Raw genomic sequence first — 24,323 nt, 5'->3', positions numbered from 1 at the left:
GGCATATATTTCTTACAGAAAAAGGCGGACCACATTTCTACATGTCAAATAAAAATAAATAAATTAAATCGAGCCTGAAGCAGACACCTGGCATAAAAAAATCTTGACTCAAACAATTTAAGTTTAGTAACTTTGTAAATAACGGAAATCAAAGCCATATAATGGAAAGTGTTGAACAGTCTTAGTAAAAATCACTTATATCACAATCTCTACCTTTAATAATTTTTCCTTACTGTAACTGTGTCATATCCTTCAACTCTCCAGATAGAGGCTCATTTCACAGATATCTTTGTCATTCTGAATAAAGTTCAATGAAAAGAATTTTGTGAGAACAATGGATGTTTATAAACAGAAGCTCAGGGAATAACCATGGTAAGAGCATTCTTTTTTAATCTCTCTGATATTATAAAAATATTATTTTTGTGCTGAAGCCACAAAAGATAATTCTTTTTTCCCTAAAGTTTAAAAGTCTATTATTTTTAAATGATGACCCACTGCTTCACTCCTAAGAAAAAAAAATTAACAATGAAGTGCCATTCTGACACATAGGAAAAAGAATTATTAGAGATATTATACAAAGATTACACATTAATGTAGCGAAGAAAATAACCTGTCTTCTCTTGTGCATAAAATCTGTGCAGGAACAATTAAAGTTGTGTGACTCTTTTACCTCATTTCTGGTGTTACACAATAATCAGTAGGAGCGGAAAACTGTGGAGTGGTTTGCTATCCTCTGTGTGTGGATTCAGGGGGAGCTTTGAGCTTTGTGTTCTTCTGAGCAACAGGAATAAGACTGATGTTTCTAGTAAAATTTCTGTCTTGGTGTAATTGTAGTATTTGCCTTCTTATTTGCTTCTCTGACAAAAAAGTTTTGTCTTGTTTGCAGTCCTATTCATGTCTTGCTCAGATGATTTTCACATTTATAACCTGCATTTTATATAGTCCTAAATTCAAACCGTAAAATGTATTTTCAGCAATTTCTGTTAAAATATCATAATCAGATAATTCCCATAAATCCATTGCAACTTTTACCAAGGTCAGAGTTTAGTTTCTTGCCATCACCTTCAATAAACTGTGTAATATTCCCTTACCTACATATGGACTGTCATTCCTTCCTTCTTTGTTGTTGCTTTACAGGCTCATGTAAATATACCATCTTGCAACTGCCAGAAATAATTGTGTCTCATGTAAGGCACACAATTCTGAGTTACACATGAGTATAAGGAGTTTTTTACCTTTTCTGGTGCAAGGATGTCTGTATCTGTCTCCAAAAACTATGGGGAGAGGTCAAAACCCCAAAATTTTCCCAGAGGTGATGTTCTCAACTTCAGACAAAAGTTGAATAGGCTCAGAATAGCACTTTCAGAAGTTCCTGGTCCTATTTCAAAAGTGATTCATGGAGATACTCTATTGTCTGAAATACCAAGTTAGGGCTAAGAATGATTTATTAAAATTGCCCGTGCCCTCTAAGAAGAAAGTAGTAAATTTCCTTAAGACTAATTGGAAGGTTTAAAAAGGTGGTATTGATGTGGTGGTGCCTGTTCTGGTGAGAATGTTTCTATTTAAAAAAGGCTGCAGAAATTACTCTGAAAAATATTGTTTATCTTCCTAGATATGATTTTTAAAATTTGTTTTTAAGAGTTGTATCTTGGAGAGATAAGACAGAGAATTATCATTTATTTATTGGTGAATAAGGAAGCCTTGGACTCAGATGTCTCGCCTTTGAAAACTCTTTGACTTCTTTTATTTGATTTATAAACTTTGCTCGTGTAAAAGGAACAAAATTATCTCATACTTGAAAGATGTAAAAGGCACATTGTGATTTGCCTTACTGGCACACATATATGAATATGCATTTATACATACTTAGACCAATGTATATTGACTCTATTTTATGTAAGTCATATGCTATTCCAACACTAATTGACCAAAATATTTTCCTAAATTTCCTTTCCAGGAGGATTGCTTGATCATAAAACATGAAAAAACTGAAATTATTTCCTTTAACTGAGTATTGAAATTGTGTAAGTGGATTACTTGTTGTCAGGATATTTAACAAAGGACTTTCTTCCTCACTTTAGATTTTTTTTTTATGAGCATATGATTTTTCACTTTTAAATTGCATTAATTTCATAATTGTGGTGATTTCTAGAGGTTTACTTACTATAAGTTTACTGTATTGACAATGGTTTATACTCAAGATGCTCATCACCTTTCAACAGCAGAGCTCATAAGGTCCTGTAAAAGACAGCCTGGATAAAACAGAATAAGAACAGAACTTGACCACCCATGAAAATAATGTTAAATCCCATCAACTTCCACTAATAACTAGTAAGCATTGTCAATATCTCCCTTGTTACTCAAGTGTCAAGCAACTAACGCAGGTCAGTTGGACTCATAAGTTATCTAAAAGCCTGTCCTTTACACTTTCACCCATAGTAGAGCCCTTTGTATTACTCATTCACTTAGGATCCTTTTCCCCTCCCCTATGGATTATTTATGAGGACTGCATAGAACTAAAAGAACTAACATAAATGCACAGTGGACAGCAGCCTTTGAATATTTGATGCAGGTAACCTTCTAGAGTATTGAAATGGGTACTAGAAATTTAAAACTCTAAGTGAGGTCCAGAGAACAGCATGATGTTCTCATGAAGTCAAGATTCTTATATGTTCTCCCATTGTAAACATTTTCAACCAACCTAAAAAGTATATGTTGTTGAAGAACTCACAGACCTTTGTATGACTGTTTATTTGTAAAATATTTTCCTTAATGGGCAGTAAGGCATTAGCTGATACAAGCAGCTATTATTCTTGGACTGAAGTTCAGAACCACTGTTGTCAACAACAGGAGGAAGCTGTGTCGTTTTTTTAACATTGCAGTTCTGCAAATAAAAACCATAGGATTAATATCTCAATATAAAGCAAGAGTGGTAGGGATACAAAGAAGCACTCACAAAATGGAAGTAAAGATGCAGCGAGTTTGGCCTTAACCAGACCATTTCTGTCAAATGTTCGGATTACCAATGGCTGTGCAAATGTACTCACATTCAATAGCACATGCTTGAAAACTGCTCTCCTAAGACCATAAAGATGACCAAGTGTGGTAAAGTCACCATCTTGAAACCAGAAGGCTTTTAGCAGGATCTCTAAAAGTTAGATTTATATCCTTGAGGCAACAAACTTTAAACTGCTTTATAGAAGTTTCTTATGTTCATGAGAAACCAGAGCTATAAGTAGAAATAACATGGTAATTTTTATTTTTTCAATATTTCCAACAGCATCACCAGCTTTCATAAAAGAAATACAATTACATTCTCATCCCATCAAAACATGAGGAAGCATAGCTCATAGTTTAATTATTAAAATGTTTTTATTTTCAAAAATCAGCAAACTATGATCCTCATTCTTTAGTGTCTTTTTAAAATATATCATACATTAGAGAAAAATAGATAATACAATACAGATGGAGGAATTCTAGGCAATCAGACACCAATCTGAATAAGGAAAACTGTATTTACAATAGTAACTGCATATGATATGCATATTCTAATTTTATAGTAGTAAATAAGGAGGTGGAAGCCAAATTCACAACAAATGCTATGTGGGAACCACAGCAGGTGCACAGAACATGAGCTTCACATAGTGCTTTCTGGAGGGAATTCATCTTAAGTAGTGTTTAAGCACTGCTTCTTAAAATGTCTTCAATTTCTGCAGTGTTGTGGGTTAACCCTGGCTGGCAGCTCAGGACTACCCAGCCACATGCTCAGTCCCCACAGTGGGCTGGGGGAGAGAATTATGAGGGTAGAAGTGAGAAAACTTGTGGGTTGAGATAAAGATAGTTTAATCAGTAAACCAATGAAAAGTAAAGAATTAATTCACTAATTCCTGTTGGCAGGCAGATGTTTAGATATTTCCAGGAAAGCAGGGCTTCATCCTGAACAGCGGTTACTTGGGAAGACAAATTCCATCTCTCCTGACACCTTCATCCTTATTCTCTGCAGATGTTATTGCAAAGCAAGAGATCATATAATATGGAATATCTATCTGGTCAGTTGCAGTCAGCTGTCCCTGCTGTATCCCCTCCCAAATTCTTGTGCACCCCCAGACTGCAGAGTGGTGAGACAGTATGAGAAGTAGAAAAAAAGTGCCTTGGTGATGTGCAAGTACTGCTTAGCAACAGCTAAAACATCAGTGTGTTATCAATACTGTTTTGGCTTTACAAATCATAGCCCCGTAGAAGTTACTATGAAGACTTACTACTCTATCGTAGACAAAACCAGTACATTCAGTAGAATTGAGTGCGAGACTAGAGACCACTAGCCTAATAGTTTACATAAAATGCTCCCTTACAGTGTGCTTGTGGTAAAAAAACTCAGCTTCATGCTGCTGTTACCACGTGCAGTTTCTTTTTTATAATTAGTGTTGTCACATAGCTTTTTCCTGCACTTTTTGTACATACAGGAGCTTCTGCAGGCTTGTGCCTTGTGCTTTAGGTACTTTCTGTGCATTCTGAATAATTATGCAAAGTTTTGTAACTACACAAATCATAATTTCCCTTGTCTTAAAACTGTTCTCATGCTAAAAACTGTGTGAAAAAATAAGATACTATTTGCAGGGCCTTTAGATTATGTATTCTAGTCTGCTTTTTAACTACCAACATTCAAATTTACAGGTGCTACTACAACTTCTGCCAAGCATTATATTATAGAATCATAGAATTATTTGGGTGGGAAGGGACCTTAAAGATCACCTCCTGCCCTGAGCAGGAACACCTTCCCACCTTTCCACCGCTGCAGTCTATTTTTTTTTTTTCTGTTACCCTTTACATGCAAATTCCAGTCTGCCATCCTACATACTTACAAGATATATCAGGATCTTTCTCTAAACTGTTTGATACTTTTATGTTATCAACATTGCTTTCTCCTGTATTTTAAATGCTGTCTTATCTTGTGTCATTTTCTAGAATCTTAGCTATTACATATATCATTTTGCTTTGAAATTTCAGCATGTGTTAATACCGTATAATTTACACTAATAGGGCCACATTTTAAAATGTGAGCTCTGGTAGCTGCAAAATCTGCAACTTTATATGCAGAAAATCTACATAAGCAGTTCACTGGCACCCCTCTGAAAATGCACGTGCAATGTCTTGGATGATTATTTGCAGATAAATCTGCATAAGCTGGATGTAAATATTAAACATGGAACTCAATCTTGAAAAAGAATCTTGCTCACCGATAAGAAAAGAACTTTCAATTTGGAACAGTTTATGAGAATTCCTTCCCCGTGTCAAACCAAGCAGCCTCAGTGGCTTAGGATCATAACATGGAAAACACATCAGCTTCAAAGGACTCTGACAGAGTCTGAATTAGCACATTAGGAAAATCAATACCACCCACCCACATCATGTGCCAGATAATACAGCAGAGCTGGGAAGAGAGAGAAAAGACTCATCTGATGTGACAGAATTATAAACTTCTCTGGTGGGCTGACCTTGGTTGACTGCCAGATGCTCACACAAGTGCTCTCTCACTCCATCAGCAGGCCAGTGGCTGAAAATTAGATGGAAAAGCATGTGGTTTGAGATATGGACAGGGAGGTTCCTCACCAATCGCTATCAGAGGCAGACCAGATTTGACTAGCAGAATATTAATTTAGTTTATTCCTAATTAAAGAAAAATATTAAAGTAGGATAGAGAGAAACAAAGACTGAAACCACTTTCCCCTTATCCTACTCTTTCTTCCCAAGCTCAGCTTCACTCCTTTGTTCCAAAATCTTCTACCTGCCCCCCACTCTACTAGCAGTACAGGGAAGATGGGAAATGGGAGTTGTGGTCGTTCAAAATATTTTGTCTGCGCCGCTTCTTCCTCCTCAGCTCTTTTGCTGTTCCAGCATGGACTCCCTCTCGCTGGATACAGTCCTTCACAAACTGCTCCATTGTGTGTTCATCCCATGGGCTGCAGTTCTTCATTAACTGCACTAGCATAGGTCCATACGCCAGAGTTCCTATCAGAAAACCTTCTCCATGCAGTCTCCTCTCCACAGACTGCAGCTCTTGCCAAGAGCCCGCTCCTACATGGTCTCTTCACAATCTGCAGCTTCCATCAGGACAGGTCCACATGCTCTGGTGTGGGATCCTCCACAGGCTACAGGTTAATGTCTGCTCTGGTGCCTGGAGTGCCTTATCCTCTTCCTCTTCACTGACTTGGATGTCTGCAGGTATTTCTCTTGTATTTTTCTCACACCTCTGTCTCACAGCTGCTGCACAGTGTTTTTCATATCCTTTCTCATGTATGTTTTCCCTGCAAGGCTCTGCCACTATTGCTGATGGACTTGGCTTTGGCCAGCAGCAGGTCTAGAATAGATATTTCCTCAGAGTTTAATTAGAAAAGAATAAATGTAAGCAATGAAGGTCATTGTTGAAAAGGCATGTTCTTATTGATAACAATATAATTTGTAGCTGCTTTCTACCTAAGTATGCTTAAATGGCTAATTAGAACATCCAAATAAGCACTTTTAGAGTAAAAAGCCTTTCCTTCCCGTGACACATTTCTCAGGGATGTCTTTAATGCTGACTGTCCTTTAGGGAATTCATGTTTAAACAGATAGATAATTAAAAATCTGTCTAAATATTCCTGATTTTTGTTATGCTTCACTTTCGATTAGCTTTAATCCTTATCTTTGTTTTATGTCTGTGTTTAATACCCTGCAGAACTCTCCTGAAATGCATTTCTACAAAATTGTACCTGGGCAAATACTGCAACATAGTGAGTACAAGTATTTCTCTGAATTTAGAAGAACTTTTTCTTCAACCATATTATGCTTTCAAAATAAATATTTAAATAACTGTGTTTTCAGTCTTATACCTTTTTCCCCTAAATAGCTTTTTATATGAGTAAATGTACTCTTATACGAGGATAAACTTGTACTTTTCTTAGTTTTATCACTGATTCTTCCATACCATTTGGTATTCTATTTCCCTCCATTTTAGTAGGCATCAGGTCTAATAACAACAAAACACACACGACAAATTACGAGACATGCAACACAGTTCAAAACATACTACAAGTTGTAATATACTTCTTCACACTATTTATAGTTTATATAAACAAAGCTGTTACTTAGACTACTTATGTAATAAAACAACATATTTGTGGAAGCAGAATGGGTTTTATAAAAAAAAGGTTAAGTTTATTAGAAAACTTATTTGTAATGAGTAAATAAAGTTTCTCTACCACAGTACTTGGCATGTAACTCTTTAAATCTAAAGAACCGAGAAAATGCAACTAGACTTGTATTTATTTAAATAATTTGTTTTTCTCTAATTTTTGCTTTTTTCCCTATCTTCAGTTATTTACTGCACTGATTGTTTTGCTGGGTGGCGGTATTCAGACTTCAGTTTTAGTCATCCAAATTCCTTCTAGCATGACTAAGGAAGGGGCTCACTTCACAGCCAGTGGTGCCCTTATGAACAGATGGCAGAAACTGATGCTGTTCGCATCAGATCACCCATTAAACTCTGGTGAGACCGCAGGGGCTAATTCTGCATCCATCCCTGTAGACTATTACATCTCATTGCACTGATTAACTATGCATGAGAAAACTGAAAGCAATTGTGGGAAAAGGTTACTTCCCCCTCACCCTTTGATCATTTGAGCTTCAGATATGTTAAAAGACTGAATCATCCACTGGTAGAAGTGAAGAATTCAGTCTGATCTGAGAACTTAAGAAGGAGAGCTGTACCTATCATTTTATTAAAGGATCAAATAAATATATCATTGTGCAGAGTCAAAAAACGTTATTGTTGAACAGTATATTTGGGGATAGTTGAGCTCCTCTACCTCTTTTCAAGTAGAGAAGATAGGCTATGGCTTTACATGGAAAGAGAAAACTCTGTTGTAGAGCCCACTGCCAAGGCCTGTGATCAGAAAATGAAATCATTCTTTGTTCACTTTTTCCAGACTTTTTTTGTTTAATTATTATTTATGCATGCCTCTGCACTTTGAGTTACATGTTTTCTCTCAGTGATTATTTAATTCTACCATACAGCATGTGTAAAATCCTGCTGCTAGAGAATGAGTCCACAATAAGTTAATCATGTATATTATACTGCAGTTACACTATGACCCTGTCTGCTTTTCCACCTTGTCAAAAGTGATTTAAAATTTCACCTTACACTTACCAGTAGTTGGGCTCGATTTCCTTGTGAAAGTTTTATTCATATCTGGTCATTCTCTGAAATAAGTAGCTACATGTTTGTTTAATGTATCCTTGGCATATGGATTAGCTCCCAAACTGACAAGCTCTTTAGCACTCATGGCCTGGATTTAAGAATTCATTGCCAGAAATATATCAAAACATTTTCTCCTTCTTATCACAAGGAAAAAATGCTGATTACTCAAGACACATTTATATTGGCTTTAGCTGCATATTCTTGGTATATTTTGAAATAAGATGTTTTATCAAACAGTATATTGTCTAATTTTGTTTTGACAGCATCTATAATGAAAAATTATGGCAGATACTTTAAAAGGAACAGACTGTATTGCAGAGAACTTTCACACAATATGTTGTGTACTATGGCATGTGTGCCACTGAATTCTGAACAAACTATAAGCATGTGACTGAAATAGAAAAGATTTATAAAAATTTCTTTAGAGAAGCAAGTGTGACTGAAGAGACTGAAGAACATTTTACCACATTGAACAGAGACTGTGATTTGCATACAGGTTAAAATGGGTGTTGATACTCATAAGAACAGAGAATGTACCTGATTCTGTAGCCATTTCTCACTGAAATCTGCAGGAAGCAAGGCTGCAAAATAGATTTAAGATATTTATTACAGAAATTAGTTTCTGGCGTTAGTCTTCAAGGATATATTGAAGAAACTGCTTTCCATAGGCTTATTGAGGTCAAATGAGAATGGCTTCCAGAGGAAAGCTTTATGACAGTACTATGTGCTTACGGAACTGCTTCTTACTGGATAAATCAGACTGCATTAACAAAAGTAGAGCTTCTTTCTGCAAGTAAAGTAAATACCTTTCTAAGTATTTCAAGGTGTATGTAACCTGTAGGTCACCCAGTCTGATAATGTCTGCACCAAGAAAGCTATTGGGCCATATTGCCACTTGATCTGGACCTGTGTGCTTGGTTTTGTTTGCATACCAAAGAAGAAATGGGAGCAGAAATTACAGAGAGGAAGATAATGAGAATAGTGAATGCTCATATCCTGTCATGTTGAGGAACTGGGACAGAAATGAGAAGACTTCAGGTCAAAGGCCATCTCAGCATAAATCTCTTTTGTGAAACTGGTGGAACTCTGGAGAACCATATAATTAAGAGGTGGCTTCAAATACCTTCTTCAGGCACCTGTGTTATTCAACAAACTGGTTTGTTGCTGAATGTGAGAAGTCCTTATGCCTCAAAACATCCATAAGTTTCCATGATAGTGCAGTTTAGCTGCCTCAAATATTACACAATCTTTTAATAGGGTGTTCCTTGAATTCTATTGCCTTTGGTACATGCTCACAAAGTCTCAATCCATGTAAAAGACTACAAAGAATAAAATTTTTAGACTGATGTTAATGCCCTCATTAGTTGATGGTTATTTTATTATACCAGCATGTGGAAGACCCCAGACCCCCACAAAGCTTTATATTATTTGATATCTGACAACCACCAGTCCAATCTGCAACATGCCGGTAGCTCAGATAATGGCACACATTATATCACCCTGATGTCATTTGTTGCTCTGGTGTGAGTGTCTTTGCATTTTCATTTCTGAAGATTCTTTAATGTGTAGAAATCATGTTTATTTCTATTAGCAAGACAGTGTTTCCAGATTCTCAGGGGTAGGATATTTAGGGGGATATATCGCATCTAAGTCTCCGTTTCAAAAAAAGTAGTATTTATTTGCATGAAATGGATCAGTTTCAACACAAAGTCTCTATACATGGCCTTTTAGAAAGATTAATACAGTTAACATATTTTGAAAGGGGATGTGAATCTTCATGTTTCTTCTTAACATCTCCTCATGAGTTTATAAGTTTCCTTGACCATTTTGACCACCTCACTGAATGCCTGTCTTGGATACATTTCTGTTGCTGTGCCTTACAGCTCAGGCAGGTTTCAGTATTGCAAATTCTTTTGCATATCTAGGCTTAGTCCAGTCAAAGTTCACAGCTCTCAACACTTACAAACCACATTGACAACATTACACCTTTAAATTCACTTTAAAGGTATCACTATCTGTTCCTGAAATGTTTCTACTTTAACACTATGATGTGCAAGTCATTACTCTTAGACGTAACTAAGTGCACATAACTTTCTCATTTGCTGAGAAAACTGTCATCAAATAATTATTCACCAGTAAGTTTTTACTGTCTTTATGTATGTATTGTCATCACTCATCAATAGTCAAACTGAATTTAGTCCACAAGAAATTGAAATAAGCCTCGGTGACAGGAAAACTTAGGTTCCAATTTTTGAAGTTGCAATGCTTATCTATAAGGTTTTTTACTTTATTTTTCATAATTCTCCTTTGCATCCTATTCCCCTTCACATACGCTTTCTATCACCTAAACTGTAAACAACACAGACATTGTTTAGAAGTATAACTTTACCATAACATATGAGCAAGATAATATAAAACTGACATCATCAACAGAAGGATTTATTTACCTTTATTTACAGATTACAGGACCATCCATCTAGACTTGCAGTTCTTTTTAGAGCTAAGCTTTATAATTACAGAATTCAAATTAAACTACTGAATTCCATTACCACACTCATAATGTCAAAAGCACACAAATTCTGAAATCCAAGTACCCTATACAACTAAAAAAATTCTTCTCCATTTTCATATACTATCTCCATAAATGCTCATGAAAACAATAGATGAGCTAACATATCTAGTCCCTCTCCCTCATCAAGGTACACTGCAAAAGCATTTATCTTTCAAATTGAATCAATGCACTATTAAAGCTCTTATTGATATAAAGTGAATGCATAGGAGGCAAGCAGCCTCAGTTTCATAACTGAGCAGAAAAATCACAAAGAAGTTGAATGTATCTTTTGAGAAAAAAACCTGAAAGATTCTTGTGGAAAATACAAGCTGCTGATTCCGTGTCTCATTTGAGTCTTATTTGTGATGCCTACATTTACCCTCAGAATATGGTTGGAATCAACAAACAGGTAACAGGAATGCGTTGTTCTCTAGCATTTTTGAGCTATTCTGATAAAAGCTGACACTCAAAAAGATGACAGAGATGTTTTCAGCATTTCAAAATGTACAGGAAGTATGGGAGGTGGTGTCACTGAATCTGTGGAAGTGAGGTGCTGATCTGCTAAATATTTACTTGTCCTGATAACATTACAAAAAAGGTTTCAGTATAGCATTTGCAGAGAACAGTTCTGTTATTCCCTGCTTCTACTTTTGCAAATGATCAAAATACATATAAGGGTTATTAGTCTCTTCACAAACTTTTACTGGTGGAAGCTTTACACTTTTTTTGGTCTTAAAGACAATACCATTAACATTATTCAATCTAAGAGTGCACTCATTCTTTAGAGTTTCATCTAATGTGCATTGCTTTGTTAGGTAATAGTAGAAGTGAGGTATCAGATGTCCATGCTTTTCCCCCAGCATGAATGACGTTTTGATAGAAATGGTCAACAACCCATTTTAGGTCAGGAGAAGAACAATCTCGAGTGCTGCATGTGCAGAAGTACTTTAATCTTGTGAAACATGACCCTACTAAGTCTATCTTGGTTGTCTTTGATCTTTTAACGCAGTTCACTTGTTCTATTACCTCCTTTTAAATATAGCAGTCCCATCTTCCAATGTTTAAACTATATGTTGTTCACAGCCAGCTGTACTTCTTTCATGCACTCATACTGGCCCTCAAGCTATTTGAAAATCTGTCCTGAAATAAGCATTCAGAGTCAAAACTACAAATGCAGTCTGGGGTCTGTATTTTGACCAGATAGGCTTTTCCATTTCCAGGAGAAAACAATTTTTAACTGCACACACCAGTTCCAACTTGATAATATACTTACATAGTGGGATAAGAAAACCTGGAAATTTGCATTTGAGCACATATTTGCTAATTCGTTGCTACAACAGATTCCTTTTCTGGTCCAGCAAACTTCAAGTAACTTTTTAGAACTGAAACAGGGATGAACCCCCTCTGGAAAATACTGGTCTTGCCAGACAACATCACTTCTGCAGAGCTGCCTTTGGGAATTTCACTGGGAAGAGTGGCTTACCCATACAAAGCAGAAAAAAGCTAAAGAGATTTCACAGAGACATTTATCAATATGCAGCCTTTATCTTAGTGTTTTAAAGTGTTTAAAGGATCTGAGGTCTTCTTAGGTACAATATATGTTAAAATATAGGACTGAGAAAACTGAGATATAGTTATAAGGAACTGAATGGCAAAAGAAGATACCAATTTTTTTCCCCTGGTTTTACACAGTGTTTTGTGGGCCCAGGGTACTATTGTTGTCATATTAGCACTCAGCAGCAAGAGATGATTCAGAGCAGAGCTGTCCTACTGTGGCTTCCAAAAGATATTGACAGAAGGAGTTGCATAAAATAAAAACTGAATGAATGAATCTGAGTGACGCATTTATGTAATTTCAAAAAGTTAAATTAACTTAGGTTTTAACATGAAATATTATTTTCTGTTTGGACCAATACATGGTGAAACAATTAACAAAATACTGAAAGTGTAATATTTTTGTACTAGCTTGACTGTCTAAATGCTGGAAACTTTGCTAAAAGAAGATTTTTTTTCCTGTCGGTCTTATACCAGTCCTACAAAATCAAAGCAGGAAACCTAGAAGTTTTGGAATTTTTTTTAATATTTAGCTTAATACAAAAATTATAACCAAGCTCTTCATCGTTTGGAAGCAAATTCACCAGAAAGTGATGAAAGGAGAACACTTTTTTCCCTTATCTGGAAATTTTCTCCAATTTAACCTTCTGCAATTTTCAACTTTTTCCCATCCTTTACTGTATGTGTAGATACATTCACTTTCATCGGAACCTTCATTTCTAATATAAAACTCTTCTTTTAACTGAACTGCTAGAATTCTTAATATTTCAGTATCTTTATTGCCCGGCAAGTATCCTGTCTGCTGCATGCAACAGTTACCATCCCTTAGTTTAGAAATTCTGAAAAATATTTTTCCCATGAACAGATATAAAAGCTTATGTTGCCTCACAGAAAATAGAAAGAAGCAAGTCCATTTTTATTAGTAAAGCGTCATCATCTGTACTCTCTTCTTATAAAACAACTCTTTTCTACATGGGAATTTTGCACCTTATTTTCAAATAGTGTTTTCCTCAACAGATGTTGAGTGTGAGACAATGACAAACTTATTTTATTATAACCAATGAATAGGGAGTGAGAGTGTACATGCATTACTAATTTTTAGATTGCCAGTCTGCAGTAACGCTACAGCTGGGGACTACAGGCAGGTCTAGATGTTATCCTAGTAAGACAAAACCCAGGTGTTCCCTTTGCATCTCTTTCGTCTTTCTTCTCAGCTAGAGTATTAAAAGACTTGTGTTCAGACTGCAATTTTCAGCAAATCCTTTGCACATCAACACTGTTAACCAGTAGATATGCTGTGACAATTGCTGAAGTCTTATTTTCAGCAAAACACATTTTGCTCCCCTCCACATGCAAGCATTTCCACATATGCTTCTGCTATCACATTTACAAAAGACATAAATTAATGTAAAATTACCATATGTTCCTGACAGGATTGAATTCTTCCTAGCAATTTTTCATGAGATTTTAAATTTTTGATACTGAAATCCAAATAATATATATCATAAAGAAGAAACATTATTTAACCTGCTGTTTGGCCTGTCAGATGGTTATTAAGGTCAGAGGTCATCAGTAAGAAACAGCAACAGGCTTCCTTTGGGAATTGGACATTGCAATAAAACAGAGTATATCTGGGTATTCCAATACATGAACCATTCCATTGCCTATGTCCTAAATGTACTGAATCTGAATATTCAATCTTTTTTCTAGATATACGATTCTCAAACTTGCATTGTGAAATAAGAAGGAAATTATGTAGTAAAGCCAGGGACTGAAATCCATTGCATGAGTCCTTAATTTTCAGCAAGGAAATTAAAAAAGGGGCTCAATAAAAGGTAGAATAATCAATTTTTGGTCCATAACAGCTATAAACAATTTAAAGGCACTATTGAATGTCAGTACTGCATAAAATTTAATTAACAAATTAGCAGAGCACCTAAGAAGCTGCTATCCTGTTAGAAAACTGATTCTTTTTAGAAACATTAAGAAGTCACAAATACTCCATTAATTAATGTTAAATGTGTTTATCAGTCAAGTGTTCACCTGAAATTTTGTCTGTACCGTTGTGGTATTTTTGGCTCAGATTAACACTCCACTCCGCACCAGTGAACAGGCTGAGGCCCAACTGAGTCTCAGTTTACTTGTGTATAAACTGTCCCCATGTAAATCATGTAAATCATGTGGGAAGCCACAAGTAGACCAAGTGTACCCAAAAAGGCACACTGCCATTTTATGAATCTATTCTTACAGTTTCAGTACAAATAATTTTTTACTCTGGATGAAAAATATAAAAGCCTACACTGTATTTTACAATTTGTTCAGCACATCCTTTGAAAAAACAAGTTAGTTGAGATTCCCCTGCACCTTCTCCCTACCTCCAGCCCACCTTCCCCACCCTGAGGTCCAGGTAAACAATTTAAGGTAATGTCTCCCATAGGAATTTTTGTTAGTTGCCACTGTCATGGAGCTGTGTGTGAAAGATTTGTCCATGTGCTGCTACTAGGCAGAATCTAATTATGAGATCCTTTCTTCCTATCAGTAGCAGCAGTAACATCTTCCAGAGTGGTTAGCTGCCCTTCTTTCACAAATCATCTGAAATACAGAGAAGAAGGTGGAAAGGCAGAGGGAACAAAGCAGCAGCAGTTCTTCACTGGTGAAAGCAAAGGAAAAGGGGAGAAAGCAACAAAAGAACTGCAGTTAGAATTGCTGCTAAATAATATTATATTTGCTGTCTGTCTGAACCCTGTGTCTTCCACCTCCCTCAAATCATGATTTTACCTAGCAAAGTGAATAATTTATTAATCACCTAGACTAATTTCCTTGCTTTACTTGTTACAAGTAATCTTATACCAAGTTGACCTGTAAACAGTCAGCAGAATCATTCATCATTCTATACCCACATACAAAAAAGAAAGGAAGCTAAAACAGGAAGATGTGATCAACTCAATCAGAATGGAAGAAGTTGTAGCTTTACAGAGGTCTCTGAAGACATGCCTTCTTACAGCTAACAAGGCTGTAAGAAGCCTTTGGTCTTGTTAATGAAAAAAGAATGACTGCTGTATTTCTGAGTATAGAAGCATTCAGGGATCATTTACCATTGCAGACCTCCCCTGAATTATATTGATCTTTTCCCTTGAAACTCAAAATATCACTGTGAAAAGATTCCTTCTGAAAACAGCATCACAACATAGCAGTTTGACATATCCCTGGTGAATCAAAAATTCAGATGAGAGCATTCACCCGCTGACTTCACTCTACTTGTTATTAAAAACAATACTGGAAAACAAAACTTGTCTCCTGAGTAAGTAAAATAATGACTTAATATTATCATCCCTTTGTAATTACTCATATATGATTACTAATTTCTAAGGTGCCATCAACAACTGTTAAAAAGGATATTCTTCAAATCAGAAAGAGCTTACTGGTGCCCATTCTTCTGTCTCAAAATTAATTCCAGAGGTACAGTATTCCTTTAATTAACTATACTGCTTGGGAACCTGTTCTGCTTCAAAAACATTTCTGATCCCGTAAAAGGCAGATGATCTTCCCACCACTTTGTTGATTCTTCTTTTATCTAGTTACAACCCAACAGAGCATAGCGGGGGCTTCTGTATGGAGCAGTTCTGACTGGTCTGAATGAAGAGAGGGACAAGTTGTCAGGAGTCCATCACTAGTGTTACTTACAGGTAACTTACAGGTAACTTACAGGTACTTGCAACTGCCTCCAAACCCCAATCACCCTAGGCTTTGACATCACTTAAAGCCACAGGAGGACCAACTGTCTATATTGCTGTTGGCCTGTTTTGGTTTTTGTCTGAGGTGATTTTCAGTTTGTTATTGGCCATTAAGGTCTGACAGGAGAGAGTAACCTTTAAGTTATTGGGCTGCTATAAGCTTAGTACTTATTTTTTCTAAACAGTTGACAGATCTGAAATAGATGCCATGTTGCAATTAATATAATAGTAATGACACATCTCCAGGGCATTCCCAAACAGTATATTCAAAGTTCACATTGTTTAATGGAACAATTAATGCAATAATTTTGACTCTAATATATCTTCACTTGTAAATCATCGAGTCATTAACCTTAATAAAGCCAACCTGCTGTCATTCATCATGCTTATCTGAAGTGCTTGATACTGCAATAACACAATACTTCACAGTATGAAATGTTCAAATGCCCCAGTGATATCTGATAAATACAGCAACCTTTTAATGCACTGGGAGTACTTTGTAAAGAACAAAGGCAAGGTGGAAAGATACAAAAAAGAAAATAGGCCAAAAAAACCCAGATAATGTTAAACATAACAAAATGGAAGGTAGTGATGGTGACTATTGTCCCTGAATTATAACACAAATGAGATATATAGGAAATGTACAAACCCAGAACATCTTGGCATAAAATAATAAACTGAATCAAATAGCTAGTGAGTGTGGACAATATGTGTAAGTATTCCCTTGCAAAACAGGCATGAAGGTGAGTATGATTCAGTAGCTGGAGTATACCGTGTTTTTCACATTACAAAGCAATACAAAACAATGCCAAGGAATGTTCTTCGACTACAGTAATTTGTGAGATTTTTGGTCAGAAAAGTTTGGTCATAAAAACTAAATCACTTAATTATAATGTAGATACTACCTCAACTCTTATCAGGTCAAACTCCTTTTTACTGAAAATGCTTAATCACAGTGCAGGTTTTCTCTTTCAGTTCCCTTCTTAAAAATTAATTGACTCTTAATGTGTTTTGTTTGCCAATAATAATTGATTGATATATTCAAAAAGGACTAAATAGCTCCCAAATGGAATAATAAGAAGCACAACAACACATAAGAAAAGAAATTAGAAGTTTTTGTAGTAAGTGGATGGGTAAAAGAAAAATTCAAATCCTGTGAATAATGGAGGGACTCCTTAACAATATCATGAAGAATAATTTCAGAACTAAATGACCGAAATAAGGTTAAAAAAAAGGTTTAAAGGGAATAAGCAGATTACTACAATAATAGTTGTCCATTGCATACAAAAATGGCAAAGGTGAAAGTGTCTATACTCCACGCTACTCTCCTAGTCATCAACTGTCAGCATTACCTCACTTCATGCTTATAAAGCTGTACTGGTTATACACTAAGCTGAAAGAAAATCTTGAATAGCAATTTCTAGAGGACACAGAATACTATTTAAATGTACTAGCCCAGATCAGCAACTGGCATAAATTGTAGTTCTGCTTAAATCAACACAACTTAGGTATCTGACTCAGATTTCCAGAGGGAAATGATCATATATCTATGGATATCAGCCTGACATTGTCTCCTGGTTTATAGGAAAAGTCTATAATTGGGCACAATCCCAATTTAGACATTTTAAAGTTTTTGAGATGCTGGCTCATGTTAAAAGTACATCTGTTACTATCTATAACACACACTTGGCAAACAATCTCAACAAAAATAGCAGATTTAGTATTTCATATGAAACGATGGTTTGCAGCAGTTCGAGGCAGGATAATCCCCATATTATTCAGTCTCACAGCATGAGAGAATAGTTTGTTCAAAAACAATACGTGAGTTGCATTACAGGTAAATTATGTGCAATAACCATAAACAGACATTATTTTAAACCATAGATTTCACAGTATTTACTGCTCTACCAGCACTTATCTTCCACAGGAGCTGTGATTTCATTAGTCCATGTACCTTAGTTAAAAAAATATGAAAAAATATCAATGTAATATATATATCAACATCCAGCTGCATCCAGTTGGCAGCTGGTCACTAGTGGTGTCCCCCAGGGATCAGTCTGGGCTCAGTTCTATTTACTGATAATCTGGCTGAGGGGATTGAACATACCATTAGCAAATATGCAGATGATACCAAGTTGGAGGGGAGGTTTGATCTGCTGGAAGGCAGGAGGTCTCTTCAGAGGGAGCTTGACAAACTGGAGAGATGGTCTGATTCCAACGGGATGAGGTTCAACAAGGCCAAGTGCCGGGTCCTGCACTTTGGCCACAACAACCCCATGCAGTGCTACAGGCTGGGGACAGAGTGGCTGGAGAGCAGCCAGGCAGAAAGGGACCTGGGAATTTGGATTGACAGGAAGCTGAACATGAGCCAGTAGTGTGCCCAGGTGGACAAGAAGGCCAATGGCATCCTAGCCTGGATAAGGAACAGCGTTGCCAACAGGTCCAGGGAAGTGATTCTTCCCCTGTACTCAGTGCTGGTGAGGCCACACCTGGAGTACTGTGTCCAGTTCTGAATTCCTCAGTTCAGGAAGGATATTGAGGTGCTGGAGAGTGTCGAAAAAAGGGCAACAAAGCTGGTGAAGGGAGTGGAGCACAGGCCCTATGAGGAGAGGCTGAGGGAGCTGGGGTTGTTTAGCCTGGAGAAGAGGAGGCTCAGGGGAGACCTCATCACTCTCTACAACTCCCTGAAAGGAGGTTGTAGCCAGGTGGTTGTTGGTCTCTTCTCCCAGGCAACCAGCAGTAGGACAAGACATGGTCCTAAGCTGTGCCAGGGGAGGTTTAGGTTGGATATTAGGAAGAAATTTTTTACAGAGAGAGTGATTTGGCATTGGAATGGGCTGCCCAGGGTGGATTCACCATCCCTGGAAGTTTTTAAGATGAGACTAGATGTGACAGCTATTGCCATGATCTAGTAACCACGACAGTGTTGGATCAAGGTTTGGACTTGATGATCTCAGAGGTCTTTTCCAACCTGAATGATTCTGTGATTTTATGATCCCTCATAGTCATCTAAGGAGACTGGATTTTCTTCCCTCCTACATCTCTTGTCACCAACAGGTTAGTAGAATTTGCTTCACAAAATATACATATAGGGGAGAAAAAATTAAGCCTGCATTGCAAACATAGCTTCATGGTTCCTCAATCTATTATTGAAAACCTTGGTCTAGGTACTAACACTGCATTGGAAGGCCCAGTGAGGTAACAGAATCAGAAAGAAGACCCTTTGTAATATTAAAACCATAGGATAGGCGTTAGCCAATTGTACCACCAGCTATGAATTTCTACTTTGGCAATGTAACTTAGCATTACGCCACCTATAAATAAATTTTTTCAGAACTCTTCTTCTGAGTGTCCTTCATTGGATTAATTGAATTTCAACCAAAGTCTCAGAGAGCTTTCTCCAGTCCATCATTGGCTTGGTAACAACATTGTAATGATGTTTGTGCATTTGGCAAAGTTATGTCATTCTTGCAAGTGACTTTCTACACTTTCAAGTGCCCAGAAAATCAGTATAGAGCTATATTGTACACCTACTCAATGGAGTAGGATGCAAAGCAACCTACATTTTGATTTGGCACACTTCAGTACCATGCAGGCAGTCCACCTCTGTTTGAAAAACATCTGGGCCACCTTAAATCAGAACTGTCTTCTCTGCTAACACAAACATTTTGTTTCTGGCTCTGCAGTCAGTTTAGTGCATGGTATCAACACTGATAGGTCCACAGGTCTGAAACCCTGGAAACACAACCTATGTCTGTTGATCAGGGCACTGGTCCTGATCAAGGCAGGATGAGTTCAGGCTGTAAGTCATAGACATGCTTGGCTGGTGAGAGAGCGTCAGAACACCAAGAACTCTGGAGCCAAAAGCTGAAAAAGTGCTGCTAGTCTCTCTGGACCAGACAAATGGATCTGGAATTCTCCATTTTCCTGAAAAAGTGTAAGAACTTCCAAGGGGTTTCTAATTTGACAAATGAATTGTTTCAACAAATTTGTTTCCAAACCTGGTCAAAACTTAGAAGACCAGAAGTATAACATAAAAACAGATGAAGAGAAAATCTTGGTCTGGAAATTCATGTTTTGGACATAGATTCCTGTTTTTTGCCTGTTAAATACATACAGTGTAATCACTGATAAATATGGGCCCAAAATAAAAATGAGAGGTAAGTAAATAAAGAACAACTATAAAATTCAATGTATAAAGTTGCTAAAATAGCAAGACAATATCAGAAGTTAAAGAGCGAATATTCACAATTTATAAAACATAACAACTATATATCATAAAACATCCATTTCACCACATTTTCTACTATTTCTGGTGCTTAGGATGGCAATTAATATTATTTGTATTACAATTATTATGGTACTTCTGAGATAAAATTTCATAGCAGATGGGTGATATTAGGTATGAATTCGTTATTATTTATTTATTTTCATGTCAAGGTCTTTGATCTTTTTTCTTGGAAATTTTAATCTTAAACAATCATTGTGCATCATCCACCATTTTCTTTCATTTTACTCATGTTTATACATATTGGTTCTTTTTAGGAATGCAGAATACTTCTACTAGCGTGTGCACATCATGGGTATATGTAGTGTGAGTTATGTTTTCTTTTTACTGTGCAACTCTCCTTAGTAAACCCCTAATTTCAAAATTATTTCTAGTTTCAGTTTGCAGGTTGTTTCCTCAACAAAATTAGAATGAAAATAAAAATAAATCCACTTAAGTCAGTAGAGTTAAAATGCTATATAACTATATGAAGAGAATGATCAAATATAAATTTAGATGCTATACTATGTTGTAGGAAAATGTATAAAATTGTATAAAAATATGAAGAGTGTTTCAAAGACAACTCAGAGCAATAACATACCCAGAACCCGATGAAATTCCACTACAGCAAAATCCCATTTATACTTTTGAAAAAGTTTCACCTTTGTGAATGGCACAGAGAAACTAAATCTGCTGATTTTCTCATTCTCATGAATGTGTTAACTTCACAAGCAGTTCTACTGATTTCCTATTTCCCTTGAGAAATTCTCTCCAAAAGTACCTCATTCCTCCTATATTCAGCTGTCTCCTTCTAAATATCTCCATATCACCTCATATTTGCCACCCAGCTGCTCAAATTTTGGAAATCCGACCAACTTGGTAGTATGCCTTGTTCCTTAGGACATATCTTGCCTTCCCTTTTGCTTTTCTTTCCATATATCTGCATTCATTTGCCCTTATTGCTGTCTACAACTACCTGAAAGGAAGTTGTAGCGAGGTGGTGGTCCAACTCTTCTCCCAGGTAAGAAGTGGTAGTACAGAAAGTAATGGCATCAAGTTGCACTAGGGGAAGTTTAGATTGGGTATTAGAAAACATTTCTTCACTGAAAATTTTGTCAAGCATTAGAAGTGGCTACCCAGAGAAGTGATTGAGTCCAACATCCCTGAAGGTATTTAAAAGACATGTAGATGTGGCACTTAGGGACATGATTTAGTGGTGGGCTTGGCAGTGTTAGGTTAATAGTTGGACTAGATGGCCTTAAAGTCTTTTCCAATCTAAGTGATTCTATGATTCTCTCTAGCTGAAAGATAATCTGTGTTTATTACAAAACCAGAAAAAATATCAGAAATCTAGATTAACAGGAAGAAAGAGAGACTAGAAGACCCTATTTGTCTTAAGTTCAGAGTTTTTCTTGTTTACTGGAAGAATTATTTCATGGATCATTTATTTTAATATTAGCCTTTTTACAAGATTTTATTTCCTAGACATTTCTGCTTGCTTCAGAGATAAGCTATATTCAGAATGGTAGTTCTGAAACAAGTGCAGGATGGAATATTAGTTTCCATCCATGGTCTTCTGCCTTTTATAAAGAAGAATAAATCACGTGAGAGAAAAAAAAGATATGACTTTATGTGAACCTCAGTATTAGAGCAAAATGTTTTGTGATGGATGTTTGAACACAGTTTTCCATGTTAAATGAAATTGTCTTTTCCTGGACTTTACCATAGTGACTCAATAATACAATATTTTAATAAGTAGAAATGTTCTGATGCACAGAAAACTAGTATGAATAGTGACAGCATTCTTTTCAGTACATAAAACCACCTTGGATATTAATTTGTTTTCTGGGGTAAAAAAACATAATCTGCAAAATATGTAAATTGTTCTTTGCTGTGCAAATTAATGATTGGCTTACAGAAAAGCTTGAAATTGTGATGGAGTAATCCTACATATAGAACTTTGCAAGTTGAAAAAGGTTTAACCTTTACAATTTAATTTCCAAGAAACTGAGTGAAATTCTCCTCAGGATATAGGAAATAATTTTCCGAGATTTACTATGAATTTTCAAGATAGTTTGCTATTCCGATTGGTTTTAGATTTTTTAAATCAAGAAATTCCAAAAATCCAGAAAACTGAGTGACCCAACAATCCCACTTAATCTACACTACCTAAATACTGAAATATCTTCTCGTAAAAAATCAGAGTGAATAAAAGAATTATATTTAAATACATCCAATCTCTGTTTTGATGTTTAAACCTCTTATAACTGTGTTAGTGTGTGGCTCAGGATCTCAGCTTCTGCAAGTCTATTAACTACAGTATGGTGGGTCATTTTCTCTGACAAAACCTTATCTCTTCAAGGTACCAGCATTCCAAGACAGAAAGAGTGCACAGGTTAAAATCCCATGATGGCATGAGTCCTAAGTTACTTACAAAAAGCAGGACCTGTTAACTACAGGACAGGGATGGAAAATAAGTTGAATGTATTCCTTCTTGATTCCTGTGCTCTGAGTTTTGGTCAAAGTATTCTTCCGGAACCTTATTGACAAAAGCCCATTTTTTTCCCACTATCCCACATAAATCTGTATCTTTCCAAGAACTCAGAGGAGCTCCCTAATGACACAGAGTCAGGGTTACTAACTTTGGATACAATAGAAGCAGCCACACTGACCCAGACTTTTTGTATTATAAAAATTTGCCTGACTGAGAGAATCTAGAATAGAATTTCTATATAGCTATTAGTGTTGATGTCTAAATCAATATAGAATTAGACTTCCATAGAGAGCTGTTTTTCCTGTCTCATGGAGACACTGAATAATTAACCCCCCGAAACTCAGCTTTTATGCAAAACAAGAAAAAGCCACACATGTTTCACAGGCCCTAAACAGAATAAAAGTGACAACATCTGTACTGTTACAGGAGTTAAAGATTTTGAAAATCAGCCAGCTGAAGGGGCTAGGTTCTCTCAAAAATTTTATCCTAGACTTGACTTATATTTTTGTTCAAATGAGACAAGAGAACTTTTAAAGCGATAGAACCCCAAAATGTGCAATACTGTGACAAATTACTCAATGCTACACTCAAATATTTTTTCCCATACCCGTCATTACTCACTGCAATGGGCAATGACATAATCAATCAACTTGAAAAATAAACATTAAGAAGAATTCAAAATGGCATTAGAAAAGCTTTAAGAAAGCTGCCAGTTGGTGTTTTATACCAGCTTGCTCATTTAATATTCTAGAACACCCACAAGTGCATGATTATTTATATTAATTGACTCATTTCCATGGCATCTTTCTGAAGGCAATCATGTGATTCAGGGCAATGATTAAATCAAGTAGCAAGCACAAACAGATATTCATAATCAACTTTAAATAAATTATCCTTTTGTTATATTCTGAGCTCTTGCAGATTGTAGAGGAAGCTGGCATGGAAATACTCTGTCTACCTGGTGACTGACAACTTGCAGAAATTACTAAACTGCCAATGATAAATCCAGTCATTCAGATTTTGGAGCATCAGTAACTGCATGTATTTGCCCACCCAGATCTGTGACTGCAATATGAATGCCTAAAGTAAGCACAGATCTGGATATATGTACTCAAAGCAGCACACATCTTCCAAAAAAATAAGTTTTAATATGCTTTTAAAAAAAGAAGACTTTGATGGTATTCTAAGGTAGTTCTAATGTGACAGTAATACCAAAATCAGATTGATATTTAAAACATAAAATGACAGTTTTAAAGTCATCACTTAAGAGGACTAGCTTCATTTTTTCAATTGCAAATGACATCTAAAATGTTAGATTAATATAATATTGACTTTATATCATTTATATGCTTGGCATAGAATGAAATTTCTAGATGTTTCAAGATTTGTATTGGTGAGTCCATAAGCAACGCTTACTCTAACATGATCTTGAGGTTGTAAGAAGTTGTGAAAACTGGAGGATATTGACCCTTGAAATGTAATCCAAG

The sequence above is a fragment of the Pseudopipra pipra genome, chromosome 5 (assembly GCF_036250125.1).
Source record: "Pseudopipra pipra isolate bDixPip1 chromosome 5, bDixPip1.hap1, whole genome shotgun sequence".
NCBI lineage: Eukaryota > Metazoa > Chordata > Aves > Passeriformes > Pipridae > Pseudopipra > Pseudopipra pipra.
Note: the sequence above shows the minus strand (reverse complement) of the source record.